The 11,312-nt window shown below is 38.4% G+C and overlaps 1 non-coding gene across 1 annotated transcript; it reads left to right on the top strand.

Annotated features, from left to right (window-relative positions):
- Positions 1–7,905: 7,905 nt before the first annotated feature.
- On the top strand, positions 7,906–8,008 carry LOC128195147 (small nucleolar RNA R71). The gene has a single exon (XR_008246719.1). It is a non-coding gene; the product is annotated as a small nucleolar RNA R71 (small nucleolar RNA).
- The last annotated feature ends 3,304 nt before the right edge of the window (positions 8,009–11,312 follow it).

The following is an 11,312-nucleotide window of genomic DNA, read 5'->3' on the forward strand; positions in this document are numbered from 1 at the left end:
CCAACCAAAACCCTTCGAATCGCGAACCTGCGAAATCAATCCCTTTCATTGCGAGCTTCATCTTCTTCCCTAAGCATCAATCTTGCAAAAAGAAATCAAGCAATCGAAACAGAATTGCAGCAACACTCTATGAATGCTAATTTCGTTGTGTGTTCAATCTCGAACCTTCTTCATTCTCGTTCTCAATTTCGTTTTCATGAACCCTAAAATTTCAATATTCAGAAACACTTTTTTTTATTTTTTAATTACACATATTTCACGTAACATGCTCAGCATCTTCAACGTCAATTAATGATTCTATCTCATAGTGACAACTTAGCTTAATTTTGACCTCGTTAACCCAATTTAACGGTAGGGATCCAATTACATTGATTTTTCACTTTTAGGGACCCAATTGAGAAAAAATAAGAAAGGGGCCTATTTGAGAAAACCCAACATAAGGATTATCAGAATGATTAACCCTATGATATATAGATTAAATATAAAAGGTTTAATTAGTCTAATAGTCTCCACCGTGGTGACAATGCATCAAGTTGGTCCCTATTTTTCAAAAAGTTTCAGTTGCGTCCTAATTTTTGAAAAAGTGTTTCAATTAGATTATTTTTGAACAAAAGTTACTAATGGCATTAACGACATGTCTGTTAAACTGCTTTTAGCCGCCTAAAGCAGAACAAAATTGGTTTCCCCACTAATAAAGTATAGGGATAACCTAGGTCAAATCCTTGGACTCAACTTATTAAGTTTTAAGAATATTTGGTTAAATCTGTTATTTACTAACTATTTATTAAAACAAGTCGGGGAAAGAAATTAGATGCAAAAGAGATAAGAAAAGAAAAGAGTAAACAAATGAAATATGTTCAAAAAGAAAAATAAGGAAATACAATGTAAAAAAAAATAAGAATTGAAACCTAAACTAAAGTACTGGAAAGATATGGAATCTAACTATGCATACAAAGAGTAGCTAAACTAACCTATGAATGCTATGAAATTATAATGCAAGAAAACTAGAAGTAACTGTATATGGAAACTAATGAAAATAGTGAACAGTTAATGAGAAAGAATGGTTTATACAAATATCAGAACCAAAATCTGAAAACAAGGGAATCATACTCTAAATTTAAAGTACTAAACCAAGAAATTCAACAAAAGCATATAATAGAATTTAAATGTGCAAATGATTGAGTATAAAGTGTCAATTACACTTCAGAAAGACATTCTGGCAAGAGTAAGCCCACTTTGGGGTCTTAAAGTTCATGTTTCATAACTTACAATGGTCATTTCCACTCATTCTTCTCCGGGCAGGATCATGCCAGTGGAGCTCTGTTAAACTGCCTCTTAGTCGCCTAAGGCAGAACAAAGTCTGGTTCCCACTAATGTAGCATAGGGACAACCTAGGTATCAATCCTAGGACTCAGCTAATTAAGATTAAAGTGTAGGGTTAAGGTCTTGTGTTTATTTACTAATTATTTACTTATTAACTACTAAACAGGTGGGGACATTTAAAATGAATGAAACTAAAATAAAAGAATTGAAACTAATCTAAACTAACATCTGTTTAAAAGAATAAAGAATTTGAAATGTAATGAAAGAGAAGAAAATAACAATATCAGAACAACAACAAAATCTACTTACTACAACTTCCTACAATTTAAACAGAACACAAATGCTAAAATGAATAAGGAAAGAAAATCTTTGAAACAAAAATGCATAACAGAAGCAGAACCTAAATCTAAAAGAATGCATTAACAATCAAGATATATTTCTAAACTAAGCATCAAATCTGAATTAGAATGTAAAACATAAAACCTAAAATGAATCATCAAATCCTACTCTAAATAGAAGTAACTAATAACAAACATCCGATATTATTCTCAAATAAAACTGAAATCAAATAAGCAAACTCCTAAACTAATGAGTAGAAACAGATTGGTTGATTGGAATCGTGAATCAGAATAAAAAGTGCCAATTTTAGTGTAGAAAAGCAGTCATTTACCACTCAGGAAGACATCCTGGACAATCATACCCACTGTGTGGTATTAAGATCCAAATTAGAACTTAGATTGGGTAAATGTTCACTTACTATACCAAATCACGGCAAGTTCAATTCCTAATTCATGTTTCTAATCATCACCAGATGCAAAACCTAATCTAAATGCAATTGAAACATGTAATATACTCTAAAACATGCAAAACTCTAATCAAAATGAAATAACATAAACAAAATACTAATTAGAGTGTTTTTCTTTCATTAGACTCATCTCCAAACTCGAGAAGACATCTCGGTATGTCATGCTCACTGTGGAGGCATGTAATTCCCTAAGGAATTTCAATTTTATGGAGTCAAAGAGTCTAAATCAGATTTTTTTTCACAAAATACAACGAGAAAGACTCTCACATCATCAAACAAAACACAAAATTAAGACAAAAATCAAAACAACAAAATCACCATTCATACAACACATAGAAACATCACAGAAGAAATTTTATTCACAAGAAAACAAGGATTACACGAGAATAAACCGAAGAAAAGGCGAGCGAGAACGCAAGAAACTCGAAGCTGAAAGCGCGATAAAACCATAAGCTCTCACGTTCGCTCTATCTATTCCTAAGACGAAAAACATAAACTGAAAAATATATGTCTCCGTGAAAGTGTATAAAGTGTGTGTATATGTATATTTACATGACAGAACCCTTTTTATAGGGTTGGAAAATGAAAGAAAAATTGGGAGGAGAACCTTGCTTGACACGCTTTAATCTTCGCCCTCCATGTGGTATCTCCGGTCAGCTCTGTTTGCTCGTCGGTCAGCTTCTTCATCTTCACTGGTCAGGGTCGCGAGCTTCTTCTTTCTTTCTCGTCTCACTTTGCACTCTCTCTCTCTCTCACTTCTTTTCTCTATCAAGCCCTAACTTTTGGGTGCTTTCCGTTCTTCTCCAATTGCTCGAGAATTAGCTTTCATCCCAATTGAGTTTCACAAGCAAGGACCCCATAGAAAGCTGCATCCAGGTCAAAATACGCCGTTTTACTAAAGTTGGAGTCCCATTGCAGTAGTAGCAGCCCAACAGCGTCTTCAGTAGCCTAGTTAGCCAATTCTTCAACACCAGCCCAATGCTCAATGTAGTTTCCATTTCAGCATCAGCTTCCAGCGGCCCAATTTAATTCCAATCATCTTCAATTCAAACATCCGAAAGAGTCCAGGGGCACTAATAACAGTTGAAAAACTGTTATTTTCATGCTTAAAATTGATACTAAAAGCAACCTTTAACCCTTAGAAACTAGCTTAAAATCATGCTTTTATTCATATTTTCAGAAATAAGAGAGCTGGACAGGTGTTGAGACCTCGGCAAGCGTACCGAATCGTACAAGTAATAAATCAGTAAGTCCGAATATCGTTTTCCCAAGGGATTTGTTTTGATTCACAGATTGTTAAAGTTTACTAATTTAGCGATTAATAAACGTAATTTAGTAACACAGATGAATTTTAGCATGCAGATGAAAATACAGTGGTAAAAACAGAAGAATTAAAGTTCACTGGGGTTGAAATTCAAGTTCATCACTCCGGTAATTTTCTACTAACACAATTTCTCAAAATTAAGCATCGACATCCTAGGCGCATGCAGTCTTGATTCCTCAGAGACAGTTCTTAATCATTCAAACTAAATTGCTAATTCCTTAGCTAATTCAATTATCAGATTTGCCTTAAACACAATGTCACAGATGACTAAAAATTCCCTCCTATGTCTAGGACTCGAAATCATTTAGCAGTTCTATCCTAGGTCTGCGGTCTCATACATTTTCCAATGATTTAACCGTTCAAATAGCTCAGATTTCCATCAAAAGCATGAAAAATAAAGATAGAACACAAAATTCATACAAGATCATGCATTAGTAGAGAAATTACAAAGAGTTTCAGAAATTTACTCTCAACCCCAGTGAAATGGAGTTTTAGCTACACATATACAACATAGAAGAGAGAAATGATGGATTGGATGGTGGAAATTGGTGAATTTCCACCATGGAAGCCCCTTGGAGCAGCTGCAGCAGCGTCCTGGTCTCCTCCCCGCGTCCAGATCTGGTTCTGCAAATGGCCTCTGGATTCTGATATAAAGAAGGTCCAATAATTGAGTCACGGGTGAATTTGTGGACGAGCGTCCAATTTCGTGGACGACGTCCCAATTCTGGACGAGCGGCCCAATTCTGGACGAGCGTCCAATTTTCTGAACGAGCGGCCTAGGACGAGCGGCCCAATTCTGGACGAGCGTCCTCTCTTGGTCATTTTATGGATGAGCGTCCAAGTGCTTCTGCTGGACGAACGAACGTCCTCTTCTGGACGAGCGTCCTCTGCTGGACGAGCGTCCTCTGCTGGACGAGCGTCCTGCTGGACGAGCGTCCCTGGACGAGCCTCACTCTGGACGAGCGTCCTCTGCTGGACGAGCGTGCCCGGACGAGCGTAGGACTAGCTCTGGACGAGCGTCCTCTACCTGCTGGGCGAGCGTCCTCTGCCGCTCTGGACGAGCGTCCTCTGACGAACGTCCTCTGCGCTGGACGAACGTGCCAATTCTTCTAAGTGGCGCCCAGGCGCCCCTTTGTATTTCGCGCCCGGGCGCGAACCTCTCGGCAAATTCGCGCCCGGGATCCTTTTCTCGCGCCCGGGCGCGATCTTCTCGGCAAAACTGCGCCTATGAGTATGATCCAAGTCTTTTATGATATCCAATCCTTATTTTTCATCAAAATAAACAACAAAAACATCAAACACATTTAAACAGTCAAAATTATACTTATATCAACAATTATACACTTTTCATGAGAATTAACACTAAAACTTACTCAAAAGCCCCACAATATAAGCAACAAAAATAGGTAAACTTTTCACCTATCAAACTCCCCCAAACTTATATATTTTCGTGTCCTCATGAAAATAGACAATAACAACACAAACGAACCCAACAAAGCAGTTAATATTCCATCACATAATATCTGACACAACAGTAAGGATTGTACCTACACCTCCAAATATTCAGATCACATGTCATGACTTCTATATTGACAAGTTCTTGAATCCAAAATGATAAGACAACCAGAAAAAGAATAAAACCACAATGCTCAATCTGTGTTTATCTCAACCTGCAAGTGTTTACAACTCCAATTCATACTCAGATTGCCATCAACTACTTCATCAACTTTTGCAAGTCATCTCATATACACTTCAAACATTCTGATTTAAATCAAAAGGACTTTCTCAGGTTATAACTTGGCTTGGCTAGAAGAAACATGGTTTTACAAGGAAACAAAACAACACTAAAGAAGAGGAGAACAAGAACAAAACAACATTGAAACTTTATTCATCAACTACCTCTTCATTCATCACATAACACATTTTTTTTTTGAATTTTTCTCTAACTTTGATACTTTTTTTTTTCAATTGTTTTTCATCAGTTTAAGACTCAACTGATTATGATTTCCCCCAAACTTAATTTCTACCTATCTCTTGACAATTATGTTTCATGTTCTCTTTTTCTAGAGTGTTGGATAAGGTAGATTGTTCTGTAATAAGCTGAGGGTTCACAAAAATATATATAAGGCTCAAACAGGATAACAAAGGATGAATATTCACATATGGGTGGTCATCTGGCCAAGTAGCTAATTTCAACAACAACAACTGCCTTTCTTATTTCTAAACCAGAATGCATCTGTGTTAATAAGAATTATGCAAAAACCAAATTCATAGCAATAACAACTTCTCACTTGCTCTCAAAGCTTTCTCAGTACACTCAGATATTCAACTTCTGGGTCACCATCAATCAGATTCAAGAACGAGTCATATATAATCATAACACAAGCTCTAAAACTCAGATTTTTCAATAACAATCTCACAATCGTGCCAGTTATCATGGACAGAATTCCAAATTCAAATTCAAACTTCAAACACACAATTCACAATCAAATCATTGCAGAAACATAATTCAATCCACACAACCAACAGATTCAGATTCAATCCACACAACCAAAATAACTGAAAACAAAAATAGATAGAGTTAGAAAGCTGGGTTGCCTCCCAGTAAGCGTTTGTTTAACGTCTTTAGCTCGACACCTGTTAAGCTCATGGTGGATTTTTGATTTTGGTGAGCTTCTTTCCTCTGTTCCACCAACAACCCTTCCACTGTTTTCTAGATATCTTTCTGGTTACCCTGGAGTAAGGAGCTTCAACTTCAAATCTTCCGTCTTTGGTTTTGCTTTTGAAAACCCACAACTTATCTTTCAGTATAATTGGCTCTCCTAATCTGGGTTCCTTGCTTTGCATCAACAACTGGTGGTCATCTGATTTATCACTTACACACATGATTTCATTTGCAGCTTCAGGAATTGCCTTTTCTTCATTACACTGTTGCACATCATCAAATGCATTAAAAATTACCTCCTCATCTTTGTCTTTCAGTTTCAGCGTTCCATCATCCATATTAATGACAACTTTTGCTGTCTTCATGAATGGTCGTCCCAGAATGAGAGGTACTTCTTTGTCTTCCTCCATTTCCATGATGACAAAATCTGCAGGGAATATCAATTTGTCTACCTTTATGAGCACATCCTCTACCACTCCATAAGGATACTTGATTGATCGATCTGCCAATTGTAGAGTCATGCGTGTAGATTTCATCTCCAGATCCCCAATTTTCTCAAACATAGAAAGGGGCATCAGATTTATGCTGGCTCCCAGATCAATTAGAGCCTTTCCAACCGCCAGTTTACCAATGGTACATGGAATTGTAAAACTACCTGGATCTTTAAACTTTGGTGGAAGCAACTTCTGAATGATAGCACTGCACTGGCCTTGTACTTCTATAGTTTCTTCCTCAATATACTTTTTCTTCTTCGTGAGCACATCTTTCATGAATCTTGAATAAGCAGGTATTTGTTTCAGTGCTTCTGAGAAAGGCATCTTGATTTCCAACTTCTTGAAAATATCAATGAAACTCCTGAACTGTTTTTCCTTCTCGTTTCTAGATAGAACCTTTGGATATGGAAGAGGCTTCTCATACATCTGTTCTTTCTTTTTCTCTCCCTCTCTCTCTTTTTCTTCATCTCCCTGTTTACTCATCTCATCTTTTTCTTCACTCACTTTTTTCTCAATCCCTCTTTCTTCCAGAATTCTTCCTGATCTTGTAGTAATAACATTGCAGTCTGCCTTTGGATTTACTTCAGTGTTTGCCCCAAAGTCCTTCTCTGGTTTTTCTTCCAACTTTTTAGCTAATTGACCCACCTGAATCTCCAAATTCCTAAGTGAGGCTTCTGTACTTTTATGGTTGGAAATTGATACCTGCATAAACTGCTGAAGAGTTTCTTCCAGTTTTGAAGTTCTTTCTGTCAGAGAAGGTTGTTGCTGAAAGTTCTGTGGAGGTGGTCTATTGAAAGGAACAGCTTGTCCCATACTCGGATGAGGTCTCCATCCTTGATTAAAACTTTGACGTTGATCATAGTTTGGCTGAAGACCTTGATTTCCCATATAGTGTACTTCTTCATGAGACATGCTTTGCACTACACATTGACCATTATTATGATCTCCTCCGCACAATTGACAACTCTGAACCATCTGATGTTGAAATTGAGAAACATTTTGCAGTTCTTTAGGTAGCTGAGATAACTTCTTCATTAATGTCTCAAGTTGCTGAGTCATAATCTTGTTCTGAGCTAGTAAAGCATCTTGAGTTTGAAGTTGAAGAACACCTTTTTGTTGAAATTGAGCTCTCTCACTCTGAACTTCATTATCATTTGCAGCCATGTTTTCAATCAGTTCATGTGCATCTTCAGGTGTCTTCCATCTGATATTACCTCCAGCTGATGCATCTAACATTAACTTTGTTTGAGATTTCAGCCCTCCAAGAAACAAATTTAACATTGTAGGCTCATCAAATCCATGAGTAGGGGTTTTTCTCAGTAGGCCTTTGAATCTATCCCATGCTTGACCTAGAGTTTCATCAGCATCCTGTTGGAAAGAAGAGATCTCCTGCTTTCCCTTATTGACTTTGGACTGAGGGAAGAACTTGTTCAGGAATTTGGCAACCACATCATCCCAGACTGTCAGACTATTCTCTGGAAAAGAATTCAGCCACATTTTTGCATTACCAGCCAATGAGAATGGAAATAAGCTGAGTCGGATTGCTTCATCTGGAACCTGGTGAATCCTCACTGTATTACAGATCTCCATGAAAGTAGCCAAGTGAGTGTATGGATTCTCGTGAGATAATCCATGAAACTGATTATTCTGCACCAGATGAATAAGAGCTGGCTTCATCTCCATGTTAGCAGCATTCACCACTGGTCTTGCAATACTGTTGAAGTGCAGAGGTCCTGAGAAAGTGTTATAATCTGCAAGAGTACGTCTTCCTTGCCCAGAACCTTCTCCAGTGCGATTATCTTCCATTTCTTCTTTTTCTTGCCCAGATGAAAAGTCCAGAATTTCTTCAGAGATAGCAGATGATTCTCTAGATTCTCTACTTTGTCTCCTTCTTCTGCTGTTGTTCCTTCGAGCAGTTCTTTCAATTTCCGGATCGAAAAGTATATTTTCAACCTGTTCTCTGCTTCTCATACAAAACACAAACTAAAAGAAAACAATCCAAAAATACACAATCTCTACAGATGATAACAATTATGTACAAGAATTCAAATATAATCACAATACACACTTAAACAACAGATAGCTAAAATCAACTAAACCAGATAAACAACAAACAATCAACAAAAACAAAAACAAATCCCCGGCAACGGCGCCAAAAACTTGTTGAGACCTCGGCAAGCGTACCGAATCGTACAAGTAATAAATCAGTAAGTCCAAATATCGTTTTCCCAAGGGATTTGTTTTGATTCACAGATTGTTAAAGTTTACTAATTTAGCGATTAATAAACGTAATTTAGTAACACAGATGAATTTTAGCATGCAGATGAAAATACAGTGGTAAAAACAGAAGAATTAAAGTTCACTGGGGTTGAAATTCAAGTTCATCACTCCGGTAATTTTCTACTAACACAATTTCTCAAAATTAAGCATCGACATCCTAGGCGCATGCAGTCTTGATTCCTCAGAGACAGTTCTTAATCATTCAAACTAAATTGCTAATTCCTTAGCTAATTCAATTATCAGATTTGCCTTAAACACAATGTCACAGATGACTAAAAATTCCCTCCTATGTCTAGGACTCGAAATCATTTAGCAGTTCTATCCTAGGTCTGCGGTCTCATACATTTTCCAATGATTTAACCGTTCAAATAGCTCAGATTTCCATCAAAAGCATGAAAAATAAAGATAGAACACAAAATTCATACAAGATCATGCATTAGTAGAGAAATTACAAAGAGTTTCAGAAATTTACTCTCAACCCCAGTGAAATGGAGTTTTACTACACATATACAACATAGAAGAGAGAAATGATGGATTGGATGGTGGAAATTGGTGAATTTCCACCATGGAAGCCCCTTGGAGCAGCTGCAGCAGCGTCCTGGTCTCCTCCCCGCGTCCAGATCTGGTTCTGCAAATGGCCTCTGGATTCTGATATAAAGAAGGTCCAATAATTGAGTCACGGGTGAATTTGTGGACGAGCGTCCAATTTCGTGGACGACGTCCCAATTCTGGACGAGCGGCCCAATTCTGGACGAGCGTCCAATTTTCTGAACGAGCGGCCTAGGACGAGCGGCCTAGGACGAGCGGCCCAATTCTGGACGAGCGTCCTCTCTTGGTCATTTTATGGACGAGCGTCCAAGTGCTTCTGCTGGACGAACGAACGTCCTCTTCTGGACGAGCGTCCTCTGCTGGACGAGCGTCCTGCTGGACGAGCGTCCTCTGCTGGACGAGCGTGCCCGGACGAGCGTAGGACTAGCTCTGGACGAGCGTCCTCTACCTGCTGGGCGAGCGTCGTCTGCCGCTCTGGACGAGCGTCCTCTTACGAACATCCTCTGCGCTGGACGAACGTGCCAATTCTTCTAAGTGGCGCCCAGGCGCCCCTTTGTATTTCGCGCCCGGGCGCGAACCTCTCGGCAAATTCGCGCCCGGGGTCCTTTTCTCGCGCCCGGGCGCGATCTTCTCGGCAAAACTGCGCCTATGAGTATGATCCAAGTCTTTTATGATATCCAATCCTTATTTTTCATCAAAATAAACAACAAAAACATCAAAAACATTTAAACAGTCAAAATTATACTTATATCAACAATTATACACTTTTCATGAGAATTAACACTAAAACTTACTCAAAAGCCCCACAATATAAGCAACAAAAATAGGTAAACTTTTCACCTATCAACAGGTTTATGCTTGATTTCAGTGTTTTTGTGCAGGTTTTAAGGTGAATTTGGTGAAAGAAATGAAGAAGGAGAGAGATGGAATCAGAAAAGACATCAAAAAGTGCAAAAGGAGGAGCCGCAACTACCGCTCAGCGGCAGTTTACTGCTGAGCGACACTCAGGAGTTCACGGGGGATCCGCTGAGGGGCAAAATGGCCGCTGAGGGGAAGAACCGAGCTCGCGCACTTACCGCTGAGCGGCACACTTATGGGCTTGGACCTAATTTTTCTGTAATTTACGAATAGTATATAAGCTTTAGGGTTTCCTAGGGTTTGTATCTTTGGCTGTGACGAATCAAATACTCTCTCTTCCACCCCTTTGAAGGAGGATCTAGGATGCTCAGGCTACCTCTTCACCCTTCTAGGGTTTTATCTTTCCTTATTTCATTATTGTTCATCTAGTTTCACCATGAATATGGTGAACTAAACCTTGTATTGTTGTTGGGGAATCAATGTAGTCTTATGAAACTCTCATATATGGAATTTGTGTTTACATCTTATATTTAAGACCTATGCTTTCTTTCATCATTAGTTAGGGTTTTCCTTCTTTGCTCAATGCTTGCTTTGTTTAACTCATTCCCTGCATGATTATTGATTTTGTCGATACGGAAACGTACGGGGAAGTCTAGATCTGGGGAATTACTCCCAAAAGTATATTGGTTGCCGTTAAGCTCCTGCGCTGAATAAACTAATTATTAGGGATGCTAGGAATCGTATGAACTCGTAATTAGGGAGAAGCCTTCTTGAAAGGTAATTTAGAGAGTGGCATTAACAATGATGAATTGAATGTTGAATTCCTAAAAATATGAGAGTGGATTGTTAGCTCAAAAACTTGTTGGGCTCGATTTCGGCAAGCGTACCGAATCGTTCAAGTAATAAACCGGTAAGACCGGGTATCATTTTCCCAAGAGACTCGTAATACTAGAGAATTGTGCGATTAACAACTCATATAGACTCAAGAACATATCATCGATTTACAGAACAAGT

Source organism: Vigna angularis, chromosome 1, assembly GCF_016808095.1.
Source record: "Vigna angularis cultivar LongXiaoDou No.4 chromosome 1, ASM1680809v1, whole genome shotgun sequence".
Lineage (NCBI taxonomy): Eukaryota > Viridiplantae > Streptophyta > Magnoliopsida > Fabales > Fabaceae > Vigna > Vigna angularis.